At 49.8% G+C, this 24,495-nt stretch overlaps 1 protein-coding gene across 1 annotated transcript in view; it reads left to right on the forward strand.

Annotated features, from left to right (window-relative positions):
* Window positions 1-24,495, forward strand: part of NOL6 (nucleolar protein 6) — a 915,540-nt gene that overhangs the window by 333,597 nt on the left and 557,448 nt on the right. The gene's annotated exons all lie outside the window — the stretch shown is intronic.

A 24,495-nucleotide genomic window follows, 5' to 3' on the forward strand; every position in this document is an offset into this window, starting at 1 on the left:
TGCTGTGCTGAATTCCCTGGCTTTCAAGAACAGGTTAAGTGGCATGGCAAAAAAATTATTTTCATGTGGTTATCAACTGTTTTGTGAGAGGTAGGCGATTTTGGCCATTTTTGCCAATTGGGCATGCATGGACGGAATGGAAGAAAAGGGTAGGAAAGCCGAATTGGAGGACAGAAGGGCATATATTTCTGAAGAGTAGACAACATTCCAAGTTTAGGAAGTGGTGATTTGCGTAGGTCAGGCAACAACTAGGTAGGGGAAAATGCCATGGATTGGGGGAAAAGCGGGAAAATTACCGAAAAAAAAGGTGTGTTGGACATGGTTGGCTTGGTACGGCAATGGCTTCTTTGAATTTTGAGAAAAGCAATGCTCCGCTACATTCCCCTGACTCTTGCAGGTAGGAAAGCACACAATTTTTGTAGTGTTTTACAAAACAAGCAATACCACAAGCCAAACACTGAGCCATCGTACACAGGAGTTTTATGCTCACGGCCTGAACAGACGCACTTAGCATGTGTAACTCGGGAAAACCAATGTGGTGAGGAATGGCAAACATACATTTTTTGAAAGAGCACAGGCAGACCTTTTCAAGGGTAGGTGACTTGTGCAAGTTACAAAAGTGTATGGTGCCTAAAGCAGCGACTAAATGTAGGTCACATTTGGGAAATGAAACGGTTGTGTGACAAAGGGCACCAGCAAATGGGTCAACGTTATGAAAACCACACAGGCACAACAAATGTTATACCTTCCTGCGTTCCCACAGGTGTCCCGATGAAAAACGGTACCTCTCATGTGTGGGTGCACCTACCTGGGTGCCAAGGGGACAGCCTAAAACACAGGTAACCCCAAGTCTGTTTTCACACCTGAATTTCACACTCACATTATACAGATATGGGCCTCGGGTGTCCAAGCCACCAAGGAAAACAGGGAACCCCATGCATTTCCGAAAAGAGGACACCTGTGGAAATCCGCAGAGGTATGATTTGCGCAAATCGGCCCAGAATGTATTACCCAGACACCCCCGCAAAGTCCGAAATGTGGGGAAAAAACACATTTTCCGCACATTTCACTCGGCTCACCCATTGAAACACGCCGCCAACAACACATGGCCTACTGTCCCGCGTTCCCACAGGTATCCCGATGTAAAAAGTACCTCACATGTGTGGGTGCAACTACCTGCCTGAAGGGGAAAGCCTAAAACACAGGTAACCCCAAGTTTTGACACCTGAATTTCACACTTTCTCCAGACAAGCACAACATATAGATATGGGCCTCGGGTGTCCAAGCCACCAAGGAAAACGGGGAACCCCATTCCTTTCCGAAAAGAGGGCACCCATGGGAATCCGCAGAGGTATGATTTGCACAAATCGGCCCAGACTTTATTACCCAGAAGCCCTGGCAAAGTCTGAATTGTGCCGAAAAAAACCCACATTTTTCACTTTGTCGGGGGTTCTGGGTAAAACATTCTAGTCCGCTTCGCGCAAGTTGGACCTCTGTGAATTCCTACTGGTGCCCTCTTTTCAGAAATGTACGTGGTTCCCAGTTTTCCTTGGTGGCTTGGACACCTTATGCCCAAATCTGTAGGTTATCTCCCCAAACCATTTTGTTGTTATCAGTGGGTTAGCCTTTTCCCTTTGCGGCTAGATTGGTGAACCCACACATGTGAGGTACCGTTTTCGTTGGGACACCTGTGGGAACGCGGGAACGTAGGACATCTGTTGTTGGCAGTGTGTTTCGGTGGTTGAGCAGAGTGAAATGTCTGGAAATTGTGTTTTTTACCCCCAAATTTGGAATTTGCCGGGGGTTCTGGGTAGTAGATTCTGGGCCGATTTGCGCAAGTCACACCTCTGTGCATTCCCACGGATGTCCTCTTTTGGGAAATGCATGGGGTTCCCTGTTTTCCTTGCTGGCTCGACACCCTAGGCCCAAATCTGTAGGTTGCCCACATAAACAAATTGTGCTGTGGCGAAAGGCTTGGGGTTACCAGCGGGTTACCCTTTTCCTTTAGCGCCCCCGGTAGGTGCACCCACACATGTGAGGTACCGTTTTCGTCCGGACACCTGTGGGAACGCAAGAAGGTACGACATCTGTTGTTGGCGACGTATTTCGGTGAGTGGACACAGGGAAATGTCTCTGAAATTGGCTGGAAATGAAGACAATTCTCAGACATTTTGGTCTGGCCAGCCTCCTCCTAACGGCTGCGTGAGGTACACCCACTCTCCATTTGGGGTGGGGGGGGAGAGGGCCCCCAAAAATGGTGGGACAGGCCCCCAAGTGGGTGGGGCAGTAAGGTTTGGGCACCCCGGAGCCAGATTGGCACACCAGTAAATCTCAAGAAGGACCTTTGCAACAAGAAATGGCGAAAAAAGAAGACAGGTGCTATACTGCAGTTGCAAACGTAGTCCGCGGTAAAAACACACAAAGGCAGGAAAAAGTAAACCACTGCCCCAAGCCATTAATTGTAGAAAGGGTAACATAAAAATGTTACATGAGAAGGTAGACAAAGGGGATACAAAGTAACCCCTCTAGCACTCTATGTAAAATAGTGTGTGCAGGGTCTACTAGGTTACAAAAGGTAAGTAAAGTCAATTTCACTTAACTGTTCTTGGAAAAGTAGTTTAACCAAGAGAAGATATTCAAACCTTTGGGAGATCTGGAAGACTTCCTTGTGCCACTGCACTGAAGGTTTCCGCAAAGGGACGGCACTGAAAACTCCCTTCTGGACCTAAAAAACCAAATCGAATTTAGGGACAAAGGTAAACCAGCTCTCCTCCTACTCCTGGACCTCTCGGCCGCCTTTGACCTTGTGGATCACAAGACTCGCATCACATCTCACCCATGCAGCTAACTTCTCCGTAAAGGCCTCATCATGGATTACCTTCTTCCTAGAAGGTAGAGCCGTGAAGATCTTCTCAGAATACGAATGTGGCTTCTACCACCATCCTATGCAGAGTCCCACAGGGGTCCTGCACGGCTACCACTCTCTACAACCTGTTCACTAAACCGCTGTTTGACAAATTGGACTCCCTCAGCATAGCTTACACCAATTATGCCGATGATACACAGGTTATCCTGCCACTCTCAGGCTCCCAGCTTGTGGCCCAACAGTGATTTAATTTTCTGCAAAGTTCTCTATAATATTGTGCAAGACTTTTTACTTAACCTTGAAGTGCCTCAGCTCCCCTAAACTTTGCTCAAGTAACATTGGCTGTCCTGGCATCCTGAAGACTCTTCTAATCTGACTTTTTGTGTTTTTTGTCCCTCCAAAAAGTAATACATTCTTTACTTGTATAGTTGGGAAAGGGTTAATCTAAATTGTATTGGGGGGGTTTAAAAGTGCTTACCTGTTTGAGAAACGTGTTGACCATTGTTTCCTTCTCAAACCTTTTCCTTTTGACACCAAACTCAGTATTGCTCTAACTGTACCAGTGATATAGCAATGTCCACAGTGTCCTAGTTATTGAAGTCACCTCAGGGTGTAGGACGTCTGTGTGCCATCCCAAAAGGGTATCTACTGATTTATTGAAACTGAGAGTGTGTATTTTGAAGTATATTAAAGTGTTACATATTTGCTCCCTTCTAAAGAAGGCTTATTCAAACTGGCTGTCAAATTAATAAATATTGTTTAATCAAGAAACCTTGAGTGTAAGTGTTATTTGGATACTTGTCACTTTGAAACTCTATTGCAACCCTACAGCTCACATTGACCCCTTTTGAGACAAGCCTGGCTGCTCAGTCACTCTACCACCTTGTGTAGTACATGCTTATTCCAAAGGCTGGGTTAACTATTGCCAACAGGACAAGGCTGGTGCAGGCTCCCACAGGGTACTGCATACAATCTCGCTTAACGTTTCTTTGCTAGGACAGCCCACAGAAAGCTCTTGCTGTCCATGACAACCCACCCTGATTAGGAAATCTTGGTGGGTGCTGAGATGGGTAATAAGCAATTCATTTTTATTCTTGCCACAGGTGCCACTTAATCATCCATCCTTGAAGGAAACATCCTACTATTCAGTGAAACTCTCAACATGCAAGGATTCTCTTGGGCTCTTGCCACGGTTCCCTACACAGAAGAGATAGCTATCAAAATAGGAGGGAATGTGATGCATTTTCCCTTACTATACTCAGAGGCCTCCCCCATAAATCTGTTGGGACGGGATTTGTTGAGCAAGCTGAACATGACCAGTTCCTTTACAGACCGTTGGGTGGTATGCGCCAACCCCTGGTATGTGTCCCTTAAGGACAATGGTCATCCTTCAGGCCTGAGAGGAGGTGTGGGTGTCTGCAGTATCCACGTAAACCCAGACATGTTTGTCTACAGATACTCTTATGTCCTGTCCCCTTTCCTCCATACTGTATGGGCGTCCCTTCCTAGGGACGGGAGACAGAACCTTTTTCACCAGTAAAACCTTCTTCCCCTTTAAATTTAGAGGCGTACGGGGGCGTGGCCTTGGCAGCATGCGCTACCCTGACTCCGCCCACTGGCGCCACTCCCCAGTCCCCTTTTCTGCGTGAACGGTTTGGGTGATTTCACCAGCGCTCCTGGGTTTTGCCTTACCATGTAATTCCACGCGCTCTTCCCCGGATTCTTCTTATCTTTTTGTCTTTGTTTGTCTTCTAGGTACTTGGTCCTCCGGCGTCACGCTCCTCCCCGGGGCATGTCGACTTCAGCGGATTTCAGCAGGTGTCCAGCCTGCGAGGGACTCTTTCTTACGTCTGACCCCCACGCTCTTTGCCTCCGCTGCCTTGGCCCTGACCATGGCTGAGAAGGTTACACCGCGTGTGTCTGGCTCCGCGCACACTGAAGAACAGGGTAGCTAGGTGGCGAGAACTCTTCGAAGCATAGCCTCCAGCAGAATTGAAGAATTTTGTCCAGCAGAGATTGAGGCCCAAAAGAGGGCAGCTATTTTCCATCACACCCCGTAAAGGAGACTCCTTCCTGAGGTAACGGCCATGCGACGGGAACCTCTTGGGTTCTGTTACCAGCACACGCAACAAGGCTAATCCTGCTACCGGCCTTACAGCTGAAGGGTCTTCGAACCCTTCTGGTTTCAGTGCGGAGGGACCTCAAGGGTCTTCTACCAGGTCTACCCCCGAGGTGCTATGTCCTAGTACCGGCTCCAGGTCCAAGGCGGTGCCTGCACGCAGCACTACCGGCGACAATGCCGAGGGTGATACGCCTTCCAGGCCAAGACCTGAGGTGCGGTATAGGCCTCATGTTCCAACACCAAGAGTCTTGGGCGAGGCTGTGTCCGGGGGGCCATGCACCACGACTTTGGCACGTGGCATGCAGCCCGACAAAATGGCCACTGTGCCAGACAACATGGCCGCTCATCCGATGCCACTCCTAGGTGGGTGAACGAGTTTCAAGGTGGGGCTGGTGTCAATCAGGTATGTGGCCTACAGGGTATCCATCAGTCGCGCTGGGAAGGTTCCCCCTGCAACCCAGACTGAGTGTTCTCCGGCCCCAGCAGCCGCTCCGTCTGTGTCCCCTGCCTCCTCTTCTACCTCCGAAGACAGGTTCTTTGAAAGGTTTTTGGGGCTGATGCAAATCCCCCGATGGGTGCCATCCTAAGGGATGCAGTCAGGGACTTGCTTCCTCCGGTCACTCCACTGGTGCCTATAGTCATGGCTCCGGCACCACAGGCCCCAGTGCAGCCCTCACTGCTGGCTCCTTCGAAACCGCCCCCAGTGCAGCTGGTTCCGAGCCAACCTCTGCAGCAGCCTCTGGCTCCGGTCTCCACGTCGCAGCCCACAGTGCCCAATACCCCTCCTCCCACGGCGGGCCAGCCAGACACCCAGGCGGATACAGACGAGGAGGAGGACCCCGTCACGCCATCTTCAGCGAAGGCCTTATGCGACAGGCTTGCAGGTTTGGCAGAATATCTGGGCCTTCCTCATCCCGAGGTAGAGCAGCCCGAGGAGGAGGGGGGGGTCTTGGCAGAGGTCCTCTCCCTAAGACCCCCTAGCAAGACGGGTGTCCTGATGCAGAAGGATGTCGTCGCTCTGGCCAAAAAGGGTTGGCTCAAGCTACACTCGGCCCTGTCTGTCAATTGGCACCTCGATGCCAAGTATAGACAGATGGAGGGGGATACACTCTTGCTGTCAACGCATCCCCAGCCGGACTCGTCTGTGATCGCTGCAGCGTCACTCTACTCTAAGCCGCAGTCGTCCTCGGCCTCCCCGTCCTTGGCGCTGCTAGGCAAGGAGGAGAAGATCTTGGAAGCGTATGAGGAAAAATCTGTACTCCAACACCTCCCTGCGCCAAGCCAACGCGGATGCCATGCTTGCCGTGGCTAATCAGCGGTTGTGGTGGGAAATATCAGACTTAATTCCAGAACTCCCGCGCAGAGCCAGGCATGCTTTAAGCGTCATCTAGGTCATCGCCACGGACATGAGAAGGAGGGCCTGGTTTTGGGCTACAAAGTTCAACCCCGACGCCAGGATCGAGTAATGGACCTTCCTTTCGAGGGTAGTGACCTCTTCCACTCTACCACCGACGAGGAATTGGATAAGAACAGCTTGCAAACCACAAAGTCTTTATCTATTCTTACGAAAGCCAAACCCAAGGCGTACATCCAGTCGCACCAGCGCTCCGATAAGGGGCGGGCATTTGGCGCGTTGCAGGGATACCAGGAAAGGAGGTTGAGACAACCTGACCGCTCGTCGAGTCAGCACCTGCGCAAGCAACAAAAGGAGTGGGGGAGCAAGGGCTTCTTCCAGTCCCCCTCCTCAGCAGCAGCCTCAGAGAGCAAAAAGGCATGACGTGTCCCTCTGGGTCCATGTGTCTCCAGTGGGGGGATGGCAGGCTAGCCTCTCGCATGCATTTTTAGTGCCAGAACTTCGCGGACCTGTGGATCCTCTGAGCAGTTTCCACAGGTTACCGTCTACCTATACCTCCTTCTTCCTCTCCCCTCCCACAGATTGGGATGGCAACTCTGTTGGCAGAGAACCGGTCGCTCCTCGAGAGCCAAGCAGAAGTAGTACCAGCCTCAACCTCTCCCTCCCACTTCAAAAATTCAATATGGTTACGCCAGCACTCATTGCAGAGACACTAGACAAGGGAGATTGGATGTGCTCCCTGGATCTGAAGGATGCTTACCTAAACGTCCCGATTTGGCAGCCCCATCGCTCCTTCCTATGCTTCAGGATCATGGGCTGTGATTTCCAGTACAAGGTGCTCCCCTTTGCCCTCCACTCAGCCCCCAGAGTATTTAACAGACTCATGAATGCAGTGGCAACCCTCCTCAGGGCCCAGAGCCACCATGGCTACCCGTACCTGGTCGACTGGCTCGTCAGAGCGAGATCCCCGGAGGGGGTCGTCCACACTGCCTCTGCGCTAATGAGTACACTCCACGACCTGGGGTTTACCATCAACCTCAAGAAGTCTCAGCTGCAGCCCATGCAGAGCCTCTCCTTCCTGGGCCTCATCTGGGATACGAGCTCCGAGAAGGTGTTTCCCTCGGAGGACAAGATTACCACTATCAAGAGGGCTCTTCCTTACCAGGCCAGTTACTTCGGCTTGGTGGTACCAGCATCTACTGGTTATCATGGCAGCATTCCTCTTGGCCATGCCACACACGAGGCTCCGGATGAGGAGACTGCAGCTGCACTTTGCTGCCTCATGGAATCAGGAGAGGGGCTCCTCTCCACTCGGATCTCACGCAGTGATCTAAAGACTGTAGTATGCGGACTGGCAGCCCTTTCCGGCAGCCGACTCTGCAGCTCATCATTACCACAAACTCCTCCCTAGAGGGTTGGGAGCCACTCTTGAATGCCACAGCGTCCATGGAGTCTGGACCCGGCAGGAGTCACATATCAACTGGCTGGAGCTCAAAGCTATTTGGCTAGCCCGCTGGGCCTTCCTCCCGCTCATCAAGGACAGGACTTTCCTGATCCAGACCGACAACTCCTCCATGTCAACAAGCCAGGGGCTACCAGGTCCCCTCCGCTGTGCATCCTAGCGGTCAGCATGTGGGACTGGGCCCTGGAGAACAACATCTACATTGGGGCTGTCCACCTCCTGGGAGAGGCCAACTTGGAGGTGGACATACTCAGCAGGCTGGGAGCAGACAATTACGAGAGGGAATTGAACGACCAAGTGCTGCAGCTGGTCTTCAACACATGGGGCCATCCTCAGGAGGATCCATTTGCCTCCTGGAGCAACATGAAGTGCCATCAGTTTGAGTCTTGGCAGAGACTAGGCCCCGGCTCCCTGCGCGATGCCATGCAGATTCAATGGGAGGGCATGACCGCCTATGCTTTTCCACCCACATCCCTGATCCCCAGGGTACTCGGCAAGATAACGGAGGCTGATCACCTCAGCGTCATAGTGCTAGTGCCCTGGTGACCGACGAGACCGTGGTTTTCCGAATTGCTCAGCCTCTCGGACTGACCACCCATTCACCTTCTGCTAGGCCCAGCACCTCTCCTGTCCCAGCAGAGGGGCAGGGTTCTCCACCCCACTCCTCAGAAGTTAGCCCTCGCAGTGTGATTCCTGAGCAGATCACTCTCAAGCACCTGAGCCTATCTCGGGCTAACCTGGAGATCATCCAGGGCACTAGGAGCAAGGCTACTTGGACCCAATACAGGAGTAAATGGAGCAGGTTCTGTCACTGGGCAGATTCTAAGGAGATAGATCCCCTGACGTGCGCACTGGACGGTGTGCTCTTTTTCTCGGCACACTTTGCCCACTCAGGAGTAAAGGTGGACACATGTCGCTGTTAAGCAGAATTGCATGCAGTACCCTCTGGGACCACCACATACAATTAAGTCTACAGGTGTAAGCAAAACCAACCTTTGGTATATGTCTATACCACACAGTTTTTGGTAGTGAGCTGAGCGTTTCTCAAGAGGGAATGTGAGCAGTACAAGGAAGTTACACAGATGTCTTAAAGTCACAGTGGTTCACATAGACACTTACATGCTTCTTGGTAAAACACTTTATTACACAATCATTTAGAAAACATTCACTAGAAGGAGGCAACTTAATATTATACACACACACTTCAGTACTGAACCAATAGGTTTCTGAGTAAATTAGGCTCCCCTGAAATAGGAGCAAAAAGGCATTTCAGTTACTTTAAATGGATGTAAAAGGCACAAGTTAATAGAATAGATGACAAATACTTTATTAGGCAGAGCAGATAGTTTCAGTTCACTAGAGGACTCGATTGAGTTCAATAGGCCCAGGCCAAAGTCAATGGACTAGTGTCTTGGATAGGAAAGAGCAGTTCTTGTAGTAAACAAGTCTTTGCCAAAGTTCTCAGAAGTAGTTTTTATGAAAAAGAATCATATGTTGGGTCACAAGCTGATTAGGCCTGCAAGTTGAGAAAGTTCCACAAACTTTCACTGCGAGAGATAAGTTCTCTCGATCAGATTTGCACAGTACCTTTACATGAACAGATGCAGCTGAAGACGTTGGTTCCTGGCAGTTCCTGCAGATCTCACTGTTCCTGAGCCTCAGTCGTGGGGGCCAGAAGGAAGGACATCTGGGAACTCCTTCACTGCACGGGATCATCGGAAAACGCGGACAAAATGGAGTTACTTCAGTTTGAGTAGCTGTAGTCAGGCACACAAGCTTGTGTCCATGTTAGGCAGAAACCTGTGTAGTTCCCTTAGGGACCACTGCAAAAGATTTAAGACTACAGGTGTTGGCAGTAAATCCACTTGGTAGCAGTCTGCACCACCCATATTTACCTGGTAGCTGTGGCTGAGCAGTCAGACTTCCCTCAAGAAGAGTTAGGCAGTATGCAAAGTATACACAATAGGCACTCGGATACAATAATACAAGCAAACACTGACCAGCGCTTTGGTATCAAAGTACATAATTATTTATTTAAAAACAGACAGTTGAAACACTCCAGCACTCTTATTGTAAAATATTCTAAACACAGTTACTATTGTAATATATACACCCCTTTTTCCTTATCAGATAAGTCACAGTAAAACACCACTTATTTTCATACAAAGGTGAGCGCTTAACTAGATTGCACTTCAATAAGTTTGTGAGAAAGGGAGGGAAAAAGACAGAATATGGAAAGGTACACCACTCTAAGATTCAGGAACACTTAGCAAGGCAGAAGAGCAAAAGTCACTGGTGAGCCAAAGTCCAAAGGCTGGGCTCACTCTTAGAGAGAGCAGAGCACAAATGCGCCCAAGATCACACAGTTACACTAAGCTTAGAAAGTCTTGCAGAGGGTTCAAAAAGAGTTTAGAGAGGCTTAGGAAAGTTTAGCCAGGGTGTCCCAGACTAACCCAGGTTCGAAAGCCGGGGGCTAAATCTACCCCGTACAGTCGGTAGCAAGGGAAGCCAGGCGGGACACGGTACCTTAAGTGGGAAGGATCCTCCAGCGGTGGCAGTTGTTCTTGGTAGTGGGTGCAAGTTGCGTTGTCGTCCACGGGAAGAGGAGATCTCGACTTGGAGGAAAGATGAAGGTCGTTGCACTACCAGGGAAGAAACCAGCCGCAGAGTTTTCCGGTTAAAGGATGTACCTTTGTTTCGCACTCGTGGTAAAACGTGGTATCCCGGTTGCCGGGGTGCTTGGCACGGGCAAGGCGGACACGAGGTATGTCGGGAAAGCGAAAAGACAGTGAAACTAGTTATCCCCACCAGTCAAAGGAAGAAGACTCTCTGGCGGGAGATCTCCTCTGTCTTTGGGAAAAGTGGCGAGGCAGTCCAGCAGGGCTCCACCGGTGGTGGTGTCGTGGCAGGTCGGCTCAGCTTCTCCCTCGTCGGATTCTTAGGTCCTGTGGCGACTTCTTATGTTCCAGTCCGAAAAGCCCTGCTTTTATGCAGCAAACCCCCATTGACTCAGCCTAGCTGTCACTCAAACATGCTAAGTGGTGAGCCGGCCGGCCGGCTCACCACTTGGGCCAATCAGGATGGAGTGCGACTTGAGTTGCCTAGGCAACTCAGTCCAGGGTGCCTAAATTTCCCTCCACCCTTCCTAAGTACCCCAGACAGAGTGGCACCACTTTGGAGGGCTTCTGTGGAGAAGCCCGCCAAAAAGTGGAACAAAGGGCTCGACTTGGGTTGGAGTCACAGAAGAGAACACAAACGCCATTTTAGAATCAAGTTTTGGCAAAAAATACCAACCGGAGAATTAATATTAATTAAATAAACCGGCGGTATGTTCGAGGCTACCATAAATAATTAAATAAAGGTAGTAGCCTAAAACAATGGGAAATCCCATAGGAAAATATTTGCGGTAGAATATAAAAAGTAGTATCCACTGCCACCAGCCAAAACTCGATCAGGGGGGACGGAGACGTGCCCCCTCGACTAACAGACCCCGGGGCAATTGAATTGCCCCAGCCAGTACGTCAACAATATGATGGTTTGTACTAGTTCTGTTCAGAATTTAAGACTAGTAAAGTCAATGGTGACTTTACATGCCCTGGGAGACAGTAGTCAGTCCCAGGGTATGGAGTCTATATTGGGGGGTCACTATGACACCCCTGTGTCACTGCACTGAGGGTGCTGTGTAACACACATCACAAAAACACATGAAGCCCTATGGAGTAAAAGACCCCATAGCCCATTAAACACATCTAGATTCAAAGAAACACTCTCAAATCATGCCCAAGAGTGAGGGTAAAAGAGTCTCACTCTTGGCAGGAGAAAAAAATAAACCCCAAAAATCCAGCAAAGCTGCTGGGGGACTCACTAGGTTAGGAAATTTAGCCTAAACAGAGGATTCTCCCCAACAGTCCATCCCCCTGGTTAAAACTAACCAGCTCAGAGAATGGTATCCAGGTGGTTTACGAGTTGATTGGTCCCACCAACTCAAAGGAAGAAGACGTCCTTGAAGTGGCTTCTCTGTGGAGATGAACTTGGTATTCGGACCTGCAGCAGGGCTTCACCGGGCAAACCAACGGTCCAGGAGTTGCAGAAGACGTCCCCTTCCAGCTCTTCTTTGGTTCTTTCGTTCCAGCGGTCGACTCTGCTTTCCAGTCCAAGAGACTCGCCGTTTAAACAGTTTTCTCCCTTTCATTCCACCCTATCTGTCACTCACCCAGCACGATGGTAGTCCTTGCCGGACAGTCAACCAGCCAATCACGCCAGTGTGCGTTTGGGTCACGCAGGAGACTAAGCACAGGGAGTTTTGGGCACCTCCCTCACTTCCTGCCGATCCCAGACACTCGGGCGCCAGAGGCGGTCTTCAGTCCTGAAGCCCACCAAAGGTGTACAAACAAAGGGACCAAACCTTGTTTGGCGCGCAGGGACAAACTCCAGAAGGACCTTCCCAAAAAGAAACGGCAAACAAAAGACGACCGTGACCGGTTTGAACAAAGGGGCCTAATGCGCCATCTTGAAAAACATGGCTCCCGTAATTTTTAGCTACCGGTGTTCGCGGTCGGGAAAAATCATGGTAGTTACTTGTAAAACCACTGCCATCAGCCATTTCGATAGGAAAGGGTAGCATTTGACTGCTATGAGTATTTAGACACAGGGGGGATAGTGTGTAACACCTCCAGCACTCTATTGTAAGATAGTGTGTGCTGGGTCTAGGAATTTGGAAAGACTAGTAAAGTCAATTTCACTTTACATTCTCTGGGGGAACAGTAGTAGTTATTCCCAGAAAAGGTATTTAAACCTTTTGGAAGTCTAAAAGACATCATTGTGTCACTGCACTGAGGGTGCTGTGTAACACACATGAAAAGATGATTCCTATGGAGATATCTAAAACTCCATAATCAAAGAACACAATAGTAAAACACTCATCAAAATACTGAGTGGGAAGAAGGGCTCACACTCTTTCCAGGTAAGAAAATCAAGTCCTCAAAATACAGCAAAGTTGCTGGGGGTCTCTAAGGTGAAGGGAATTAGCACATTTATGAGAATTCTCCCTAACACTCGTACCTATATCGCAGCCATAGAGGGCTACAGAAATTCGCAGGAGGAGGTCTTCTCCTCTTCCAACCCGGTAGTCAAACATCTGGCGGGCTTGGCCAGGCTTTACCCGCCCATCAAGAAGCCACACCCTGTGTGGGACCCCCGCATGGTCCTGGGCGCCTTGGCACGCACACCCTTAGAGCCAGTGGCGTCCGCTGACATCAGGCTGGTCACCATCAAGACAGCTCTACTAGTAGGTCTCGCCTTCGCTCGCAGAGTCGGCAAGATCCAGTCTCTTGTGGCTTCAGAACCCTATACCACTTTCCACAGGGATAAGGTGGTCCTGCGGACTCACCCTGCGTTCCTACCTAAGATACCCTCTGCGTTCCATCTAAATGAGGACATAGTCCTACCTAAATTCTATCTGGTTAGGACCAAGGGCTTCCGCAAGTCGGAACGCACTCTTTGCCACCTTTGGGGGCCCCAGACCCAGTTATCAGGTATTTACGGCCTCCATCGCGAGGTGGATGGTTGCAGCCATCAGATGTAACGCTCACCTGATTCCCGTAGAGGCGCCGGTCTTGACTGGGCGTATACCGTATCTTAAAGGTGATTTGTAACACACGGCTGGCTCTTTGGGCTGGACCTCTGTGCACTGTATGTCTGACTCGAAGGGTAAGATGTCTGCAGATAGAAAATATGGGATTAAGGAACTGGGTTATTGAATGTCTCTCTCTTCTTCCCTTTCTCTTCTCCTGTAGAACCCCAAAGGTTAACGCTCTCACCTTAGGTAAGTGAATGCCGTGCTCTCCATCTGCCTCGGGGCAGGGTGCTTTAACCAGTTTCTTCACTGGATAAGGGGAGCAGGCCTCTTGACTTCAGAGGACTGCTGTCCGTCGTTTACTGCACGAACGGTAAGTTTCGAGTAATTCTAATGTCTTTAAAGTCTTTAGTAATGATGTTTCTTGTTTTGCAGGGTTCCGGCGATGGCGGATGACGGGCTGAAGTGAGTTGAAGATGGAGCCTGTGTGATGAATAGAAGCGCCTGGAAGCACGTAAGTAAGCGCTTGTTGCCTGCTTCACGATGCGCTATAACTGTCTTTTTATTTTGCAGGTACAAGTTCGGAGCGGCTGCAGGGTGCCGGAATACCCACTGGGTTAGATGTGGAAAGGAGTAATGGCACGTGAGTATTAAAGTTCCCCAATGTCTTTAAACGCACCTTGTTTTGTCTTTCAGATGCGGGATGCAGCGCCGAAGGCCTCCGGAGCGTGCAAAGAGTTGGTAAGCTTTTGTCTTTCAGATGCCGGAATGCAGTGTGAAGACCTCCGGAGCGCACGAAGAGTAGGTAAGCCTTTGTCTTTCAGATGCCGGAATGCTGCGCGAGGCGTTGGTGACAGCCGATGGACCAGGTAAGTGAAGAGCTGTCACTGAAGACCGTAATGCTAACCTGTTCTTTCTTGTCTTTATAGGTGTTGCTGAAGACTGGATTCAGGATGGTAAGCCTTTTTCCTTAGGCCCAGGATCAGATGCAGAAGACACGATGAGCGTTCTGCTGCAGAGGATGCAGAATAACGCAAAGCAAGATTCATCCATCGGGTGTGGTTTAAATAGCCTCCTGTAGTGCTTAGATGTCTCCTTCCACAGCCACGCCTAGGTAAGAAAAGAGTTCCTGCTTTCCAGAAGAGTTCCAGTGTTCTGAATCTAGGGAGTGGCTCCTGCCCCACCCAACAGGAAAAGTAGTTCCAAACAGAAGAGGATCAGAGGCTCAACTGGCAGGCAAGTAAGCAGCATGGTCTGCTGCAGGTAAGTCCACCCAAGCATTATGAGCCCGGCGCTTCCAGCGCTGGGACTGGGCACATTTATGAGCCTGGTGCCACTGGCGCCAGGACTGGGTCCAAGTCCCAATTGGGACTGGTTGGCACTCGGAACCTGGGTTATGGATCTGCTTCCAAGGGAGTTGGGAAAACCCTGACCTTTTGGAAGCAGAGATCATGACATCAGAGGCCTTTGAGGGGCAGCGCAAGCCGCTGCCAGCCAACATGCACGCCGATGCTGTCGGGGCCAAGGCCATGGCCATCGCATTCCAGCGGCAGGTTCTCTGGCAGGTCATTAGCAGGGCAACTAACTGGGCCACCCCTTCAGCTTTCTGTAAGGATTACTGTTTGGATGCCGGCTCTAAGTCAGACGCGATCTTTGAACAGCCGGTTATAAGGAGCTTGTTTGATTTAGGAGGGTCTCCTCTCCACCCTGGGGCTACATTCAGTTGTAATCGTCCATACAGTATGGAGTAAAGGGGACAGGACGGAAGAGTAATTGCAAGTAACTCACCTTAGTGACTTACGTACTCTGTCATTAGTCCCATTTCCTCCATTCGTCCCACCATCCTCCCCCCTAATAATACTGGTGTCATAAGGCAATAATAAATATTGTTGAAGCGTCAAATGGGACTGAGGAGTGGCGTGGTGGGCGGAGCCGGAGTAGCCCATGCTCCCAGGGCCGCAAACCCACACGCCTCTAAATTTAAAGCGGAAGAAGATTTTTGTGGTGAAAAAAGTTCTGTCTCCCGTCCCTAGGAAGGGACACTCATACAGTATGGAGCAAAGGGGACTAAGGAGTAACTTGATGCACCGCCCCAGATTGGCAAGGTGTGTTAGCAGGTACCATCACATTTAATTTTCCGGCCGTGGTTACTCCAGAGCTTGTGGCAGCCACGATATAGTCCCTAGATTTGCAGGGGCTGGTTGTGTCAGCTAAAAGGATTGTTGTGGGACAGATACTCATGGATGCGGACAGTGCTGTGTATTGACCCAACTGTGCCCCTCAATAAAGTGACAGATGCAGAATTGTTTGAGAACAGGGATGACGATGGAGGAATTGTGTTGGCAATTTGTATCACTTGCGATATTATGGTAATATACCCAAAAGTACAATGTTGTTGGATGGCCATTGTCACCTAGCCCCCATTTACTGAGAGCGACTTGGAGCAAGTACCAGAAAGGTTATGGACAACCAGTGCCCACGATGCAGGGCTTTTGCAGGGAGCGGCAGCGGTTAGGATAACACTAAAGTCAGACGCAGTGCGGCCCTGGGTTAAATGGTACCCACTCTCCAAAGAAGCAGAGGCATGCATACGGGACACCATTGTGGCACTCCTTAATCGGGAGATAATAGTGCCCTCTGCCTTCCCCATGTAACACAGCAATCTATCCGATAAAAAAAGTCAAAAGCGGATAGTTTGGGGATGATTCAGGACCTTTGTCCACTAACCAACATTACTCCGAGCAGAATTTCCTGTAGTTCCAAAATTTGTGATACTATGCAGCATCCCTAAGGAGGTGACCCCTTCACTGTGGTAGATCTTAAAAAGGTTTTCTTTTCCATACCCCTGCAACCCGATTTGCAGTACCTCACTGCGTTTACTTATGGGGGAGGGTGTTTCGAGCAGACAAGATTGCCACAGGGCTTCTGTGAGTCTCCCAGCATTTTCAACAGGAAACTACTTGCTGACTTGGGGAACACCCTAGTGCTCAGTACCATCATTCAGTACGTTGATGATTTGCTTGTGTGTAGTGACAGTGAACAGCAGTGCTGGAAGGATTCCTTCTCCAGCATGGGGTCTGGCATAGATTCACATGCTCATGAATATTCCCCGTCAGGTTGGGAATTCTTTGTAAAAGAAAAAACTTTCACTTTAAACCACTCACTGCCCTCTGGCTCATACTGCCACCATCCAGTGAAAGTCCTCTCCCTCAGCTCCACCTCTGGTGGCCATCTCCACATTTTTACCACACTTCAGTGTTGGGAGCCCTCCGAGTGTTCTCTGGGCTTTTTTCCTAATATTTGAGTTTTTGGTGAAATTTGAGAGTTTTGACTGATTTTTTAAGTTATGGTTCAACCGGAGGTTGCTTACTGGCAGCGGGGATCCGCTGTCGGTGAAGATCATACTTCGAGGATCTTTCATCGGATCAGAGAATGCCTATCACTGTCGCATGAAGAACTACGTTGCAGCCAATCGTAGAGCGCTGCTCGCTGAAGTTCGTTGCTTGGTAACCAGTTAAACAAAGAGCAGGCCAGCCATCTTAGTGACTGTAAACAGCGGAGAGTGGTCACATCAGCAAAAGTGTAGGGGTATAATTGCTAGTGCCTCTGCACTTCGTGCTTTTTCGTCATGACCCAAGAGAGGAGATGCCTCTTCAAATTTTGCTAAGGAACTAAGGACTAAGGAACTAAGGACTAAGGAACGTTTTCAAGCAGGATCGACAACACAAATGTCTTTACTGCCTGCATCCGGCCCATGTAGAAGAGGGATGCGAAGACTGCCATGGTTTCTCGAAGAAGAGCAAGAAGGACAACATCAGCAGGATTGCGGCCTGCCCAGAATCTATTAAGGCCTCTGACTTGGTCTCTGGGAATGAGCACGCTTCTTCTAGGACTGGCTGGTTCAACGATCGAACTCCCTCACGAAGAGGTCAAGGTCCTTTGAGGATGCAACACCCGAGGGGGTGCAAAAGAAGGCAAAGCTGCATGACACGGATCCCACTGGGTTTGCCGTTGCTGTAGGTCCCGACTCAGGAAGGACAAGGTCTCCATCACTACCACATTCACAGTGAGCCTGCCGGCGAGGGTCGCACATTAAAGAGAAGGTCCTTGACCCCTTTGAAACTCTGCTTGCCAGCAGACAAGGTGACAAAGGAGAGATCCAAGGTGGGCCCTTCTATGCCTCCATCGATGTCTCAACCAGCCAAGACACCACCATACTCAATTGGGTTATCAACAGCCACCTCGACTGCTATTGCTACCCCGTCAACGGCCTCGTCGACGACCACTACTTCTTCGAAAGGAGGGCAGACCGCAAAGGTGGTGCCCAGTGTCCTTACCACAGTTATCCTTACCGGTACAGCGTAGGAAACGGCTTCATGGAAGACCCCCAGAAAGGGAAAGCAGCCTCTTCCTCCCAGAAGTCTCAGGCAGTACAAGGAGCTGAACCAAGTGTGACAGGGCTCGTTTATACTAGCTCAAATGTGGGTGATGATCTGGACAAAGAGGGCCAGGGATCCTCTTTGGAAGGTGGGACACTGAGGTGAACAATATTGCCTATCTCTCCAGAAGAGATGTACAAAACCAGAGCCTTCCCCTTTTGTTCCTTTTACACCTCAATCCAGAGATGGTTTGTTGGACATTTTGACCTCGCTGCACATGCTGATATCAGAAATTCAGCGAAGGCTGCCGCCCACATCGGGCCCTGCTTCGCCTGGAAGTCCTCCAGAGCCGCTTTCTGGAAGTCCTTCTAGGCGCAAACCTATGTCAGTGCCCTGTGGGTCCAAGGAACCAACCGCCGCCGCCTCCTCCACCTCGGGTGTTGTCCCCACAGGGGACGCTGCCCGCACACGTATACAGGCACGGATACAGTGACTGACACCAGCGAAGCCGATGACTGAGAGCCAGTAGACGCGGGTGTCGCGCACAGGGTCTATCCAACGGATGAGGTTGGCGCCTTCCATTCGATAATGTCCAGGGCCTCCAAACATTTTCAGCTGTTGCCTGAGGAGACGAAGAAGGAAGGTTCCCTTTATGAACGTCGCCAGTCCAGGCGGAGGAGCGTCATGTCTGTTCCTATGTTGGACGATACCTGGGTTGAAGGCATAGCACTGTTGACGAATCGGAGCACCACCACACCCAAGCGGTACAGGCTCGAGAGGAAATAGAGTCCCAGACTCATCCCCCAAGTACCTGTGGTTCCTGCCTTCACCCGACTCTGTGGTCTCAGCTGCGGCCAGGAAACTCTCTGTGAATCCTTAGTTTTCCTCCATGGTACCCCCGGACCAGGAGGGGAAGAAGCTGAACGCTATGGGGAAGATGATTATCTATATGGCTGCCAGCACCATTAAGGCCACTAAAGGATTGGCGGTTTTGTCGCATTATGACCGGGAGCTCTGGTATAAGCTGGGCCCAGTTCTTGACTTCCTACCTGATGACAAGAAGGCAAAAGCTCTTGAACTGTTCATGGAGGGAGAGGTAGCTGTGTGCATCTTCATCGGCAGGGACGGCTGAAGGCCACCAACTTCAGGCTAGATGTTCAGTCGAAGGTGTTAGACATGCAATTCGACATAGAAAACCTGTTTGGCTGGACGGTGGACGGGTCTCCCCAGATCAAGACTGACCGGGGAACAGCCTGTTCGCTGGGCACCCTGCAGCAACGTTGGTCATCATCCTTTCGTTACTAAAAGAGAAAACCTGGCAGGTCCTCCATGGGCCACACCTGCTTACCAGCAGCTTTCCCTCTCCACGACGCAGGAGGCATACGGCAGCAGAGGACAGCAGAGGTGCTGGCCAAAGGGCAGGGCCCCTGCACCAAAACAGGCCTGAACTGCCCGTGACCTCAGACCCCCACTTGTGCACCCTATTGAGAGGCTGGCTGGCTGGCGAGGTTTGTCAGTGCGTGGAAGCCCATCACCACCGACAGATGAGTGCTGGATGCTCTCGGACAGGGGCACGCCTTGGAGTTCCAATGCAGGTATCCTTGTATTCCCCCTGTAGCTAGACAAGAACAGCATGTGGCACAGCTGCTGCAAGAGGTCCAAGCCATGTTAAAAAAGACGGCGATAGAACCCGTTCCCCAGCACCTCTGGGGTGTACTCCAGATACTTTCTGGTCCGAAAGAAGACAGGAGGGTGGAGGCCGATCCTGGACCTGCGACACCGCAACAAGTACCTGAAGTCCCAGAAGATCAGGATGGTCAAGTTGCAGCACATGCTCGGCTATCTGGAGGAAGGTGACTTCCTGGCGTCTCTGGACCTGGAGGATGCCTACTTCCCCATCCATTGAAAGCACTGCAAGGTCCTGCGGTTCGTAGTCCAGGGGCGGCACTATCAGCTCATGGCACTTCTCTTCGGCATGAAATCATTCCGAGAGTCTTCACAAAGTGCTTGGCTCCGGTGGCGATGCATCGTTGTCGCGAGGGCATCCACGTCTACCCTTACCTGGACGATTGGCTAGTTCGATTCCGCTCCCATACTCTGGCGAGCCAGCACACGACGGGGACTGTGTGTCTGACTGATCTGGGATTCTCCATAAATTATCCAAAGTCCTGCTTGGAGCCATCTCAGACCGCTCTGTTTCTGGGGGCACGACTCAACACAGTGGCTTGCCTGGCAGCTCCATCTGAAGAGATGGTGGTAGCCATCCTAGGGAAGGTGCAGCGCCTGTTGTCGGCATGGTCGGCTACTGTGCGAGCCGTCAAGTCACTGTTGGGCATGATTTCTTCCTGCATCAATCTCGTCTTCCTTTGCAGACTACAGATGAGGCCTCTCCAGGAGTTTCTGGATGCGTGATGGCTGCAGGCCTCGGGATCCTGGACGGACAAAATCCCCTTAACGAGAAGTTCCGACGAGCAATGCAGTGTAGGGACGTGCGCTCTCATCTCACGCAAGGGGCCCCATTCCAAGTCTTCCCTTACCAGGAGACCGTCACCACAGATGCTTCTCTGGAGGGTTTGGGAGCTCATACCGGACAATTCCATGCCAGAGGCCTCTGGCTGCCACAAGAAAAATCCTCAACATCATCGTCCCAGAGCGTCGGGCCACATTCTGGACCCTCAAGTCTTTCCTGCTGTCGATGGGCAGCTAGGTGGTTAGGATCTTCATGGACAACACCACCCCCATGTTCTACATCCGGAAGCAGGGCAGGACGCCCTCTCAGGCTCTCTCCAGGGAGGCCTAGGGTTTGTGGCACTGGGCCTTTAGTCAAGACATGTTTCTCGTCCTGTTTCACCTAGCGGGCACCAATAACACCATTGCATGCTTGCGCAGCACGGAACTATATTCTTGCCACGAGTGGATGCTACGCCAGGACCAAGTGGATTTTCTATTCCACGAATGGGGTCATCTCCAGATTGGCCTTTTTGCAACAGCGATGAATTCCAAGTGTCAAGTTTGCCAGCAGGTGCCCACAACTGAGGAGCATGGGGGATGCATTCTCATTCCTGTGGGAGGGACTTTTCCTATACTCTTCATCTGTTCCCACTCCTGCTACCAGTGATCAACACACTCGGACAGTGTCACTGCAGGATGAGACTCGTTGCTCCGACATGGCCATGAGAAATCTGGTATTCAGACATGCTATGTCTGTTGCGGTTCCGTCCATCAAACGGGCACTATTTCCGGACCGTCCAGAAAGGGAGGAGCGATTCTGCACCACGAACTAGTGTCTTTGAACCTCAGGGCCTGGCTCCTGCAGCCCTAGAGTTTGGACATTATGCTTTACCTGCAGAATGTAAGGACATCCTGGCCAAGGCTAGGGCCTCCTCAATGTTGAAATGCTACAGCCATAAGTGGAAGCGTTTCTCTGTGTGATGCCGGGCTCAGAAGATTACCCCTCTTTGCATCACAGCCCCACAGCTATTGCCATACCTGCTTTCCTTCGCCAAGGCTGGACTGACTCATGTCTCTATCAGAGTGCACCTGGCCCCCATATCCTGTTACACCAGGGCACCAAATAGGCCTTCTCTGTGGTCGCACAGACTTGTCAAGGAGCTCTTCAAAGGAATCTTCAGGACATTTCTTTTAGTGAAGGCTCCTGCCCCGGCTTGGGAGCTCAATGTGGTTTTGACTAAGTTAATTGGGTCCACTTTGAGCCGATGCATCAGTCCCCGCTCAGGTTTCTTTTGGAGTTCCACCTCAATGACCCTTTGGTGTTGCCTGTCTTCTTCCCAAATCCATTGTCGCCAGCGGAGAGGGCCTTGCATTTGCTTGATGTTGCTTGTTCCTTAATGTTTTACGTGGCATGCACAAAGAGCTTTCGGAAAACATCTCAGCTGTTCGTCAATTTTGGACCTGTGACTCACGGAAAGGCCTTTTTGAAGGCTTCCATCTAAAGGTAGCTCTCTGGCTGCATCATGCACGGTCATTGACTGGCTAGCAGGCCACTGCCGGGCTGGCCAAGAGCCCACACCACGTAGCCATTGCCATAACAACAGCATTTTTCTCAGGTGTGCACCTGCTTGACATCGGCAGAGCTGCTAGGTAAAGGTCTACACACACCTTCACGAAGTTCGACTGCATCGACAGGGATTCCAGGGAGGAGTCCCGAGTCGGCCATGCACTGCTAGGCAAACTGTTCACTTAAGGTGAATCTGTTACAGGGGTAAGTGTTTATGGCGGTTTATAGTGATAATACCGAATACAAAAATCTCGAAAACAAAAATCTCGAAAAAAAAGGCCAAAAAAAAAATATCTAATTTTTTTTAATGACGTTTTTTTTTCGAAATGGGAGGTTCCCCCCAACCCTCCTTTTTTTCTATTTTTTTTTATTTTAACCCTTTTTTTTACTTACCTGACCCCAAAAACACACATAAATAAATAAATAAATAATTCGATATTTTTTTTGGAGATTTTTGTTTTGAGATTTTTGTCATTCGGTATTATTTTTTCGGCCTTTTGACTGACCACCGTTTATGGCTTATGTTGAGCATTGCCACCTCCGTGGTTGTGTATATGTACTGCTATGTAATTGTTGTTCATGAGCATATGAATCCATGCCAGACCCCATGCTGGAATAAATTTAAGTTATTTACCTGTAACTTTTGTTCTCCAGCATGGGTCTGGCATGGATTCCCATGAAAACCCTCCCTCTTTCCCCTGTGTGGCTCTTCATGGTTCATACTGCCACTTTACATGCTTAACAAATCTGAAGATGGCCTCGAAGGGTGGATCTTGGGGAGAGGACTGTCATTGGTTGGGGGCAGTATGGCCTAAAGGACAATGATTGGTTTAGAAGACAAATACAGTTTTCAAGCAAAAGTTAATCTTTTTTCTTTTACCGAGGATTCCCAGCCTGACGACGGGGACTATTCATGAGCATGTGAATCCATGCTGGAGAACTATAGTTACAGGTAAGTAACTTAAACCATCACCCTCCTGCAGCTACTGGCATACAAGGGATACAATGTAGATGTTGTCTCCAAGAAGTGCTCTATATGGGCCAGGTCATTTCTGTACATGGGAAGATAATTATACCGGATGGTTGCTCTTCAGTGCGCAGTACTCCACAGCCCATAACTGTCAGAGATACAAAATTGTTCAGGGTTGTGTAATTACTGTAGGGATCCTAGAAAATGAAGGATACACCAGGCCCAAAAGAATGGACGGAAGACATGCTTAGCAATTTTAATGCCCTGAAAGAAGTGATCGCCACAACCCTAGTGACTACTCCTGATTATACGCAGGAGTTCTATCTTTTTTCCCATTCAAATGGCCAATTGATGACTGCAGTACTGACACAAAAAAGCACAATGGTCTACAAGCCATTGGACTACTACAGCGGACCGCTAGATTCTGTAATGCAGTGCCAGTTCCCAAGCGAACAGGCACTTGCTGCATTTGCAATTGTGAAAAACTCTGCAATTGTTATGGGGTGCTTTGTGACACTGTATGTGGAGCATGCAGTGTTTACCATTTTGGAGTGCTCCAAATCGACTGACGCAGCAGGCGTCTGCGTATGAAACCATCCTGTCCAGCCCCAACATTCATATCGTGAGGTGCAAAATTGTACATCCGGCCACCTTATTAACAGAGCAGAGCACCGAGGAAGATAGGGTAGCACATGATTGTGTGACATTTGAGGCGAGGACGACGATATGCTGAAGGCAAGGGATAGCCCCTTTGAAGGGAGTGGGGAAGAGTACATTTTGTTGATAGGTCAGCACTATCGCCAGAGTTCAGATTAGTGGTAGGGTCAATTAGGGTTAGAGTTTTGGACAGCAGTCTTTTCATTTGGACATGTGTGTATGACTCACAAGCCCCATAGTTTTTCACATAGGTAGGGAACACCCCATAGTGCTAGGGAAAGATGGGCCTCATTCTTATTAATAAACACGTATTGGAAATGTCATCACAGCGTCTGCGTCCTTCTTCTAAACCGAAACACTTCCTTTTCTTACCAGGTGTTAGCCACCACTCCCTTAGGGTGGTTAGTGGTTGCACATCCCCCACCAGAGGGCTGTACAAAAACACCCTTAACATTCAGTGTGCACCTAGTTGCCAGAAGGCCAAACAAAATAGATTGATACATTCTACACTCCTTGCCACAGCTATCTCCCAAATAACCACAAGGAAAAGTGCAATATAAAGTAGCATACAATGCAATAGAAAATCCACTTTTTTATGCAAATGATTAAAAAGTAGTTACCTGATGATAATGGTTGTCGAGTTTGAGAAAGCATATACTTGGTAGTCTGGGAACAAAACCATCCTCCAAACCCAGGACTGATACTGAACTGTTAATATCAAGATCTGGAGAAAAAGGGGTGTACATTTACTACTTTATATCGTTCTCCGGCCATGTTCCCAGAACTAGTTTGAAACGAGGATGATTCTAGTAGTAGAACTATTTCCATTAGGCAGGGAGGGGAATCTCTGCTAAAGGCAGCAAGCTTGGCTGCCCGTTCACTGAATTTGTTTTTGGGAACTCCTACCCCAATGATCCAGAACAGGGGCTCTTTTCTTTGCTTTCATGTGAACTGCCATTTTTATTACATCTCCTTTTGCGGGAGAAGAAAAAGTTAAGCAATATGGTATTCGAACATCTAATGCATTTCTTTGTGCTGGCGAATGTCTAATGCGACAATAGCTTTGTATGCATTGTTCTTAATTCGATTATA

The sequence above is a fragment of the Ambystoma mexicanum genome, chromosome 6p, assembly GCF_040938575.1.
Source record: "Ambystoma mexicanum isolate Mex_15411 chromosome 6p, UKY_AmexF1_1, whole genome shotgun sequence".
NCBI lineage: Eukaryota > Metazoa > Chordata > Amphibia > Caudata > Ambystomatidae > Ambystoma > Ambystoma mexicanum.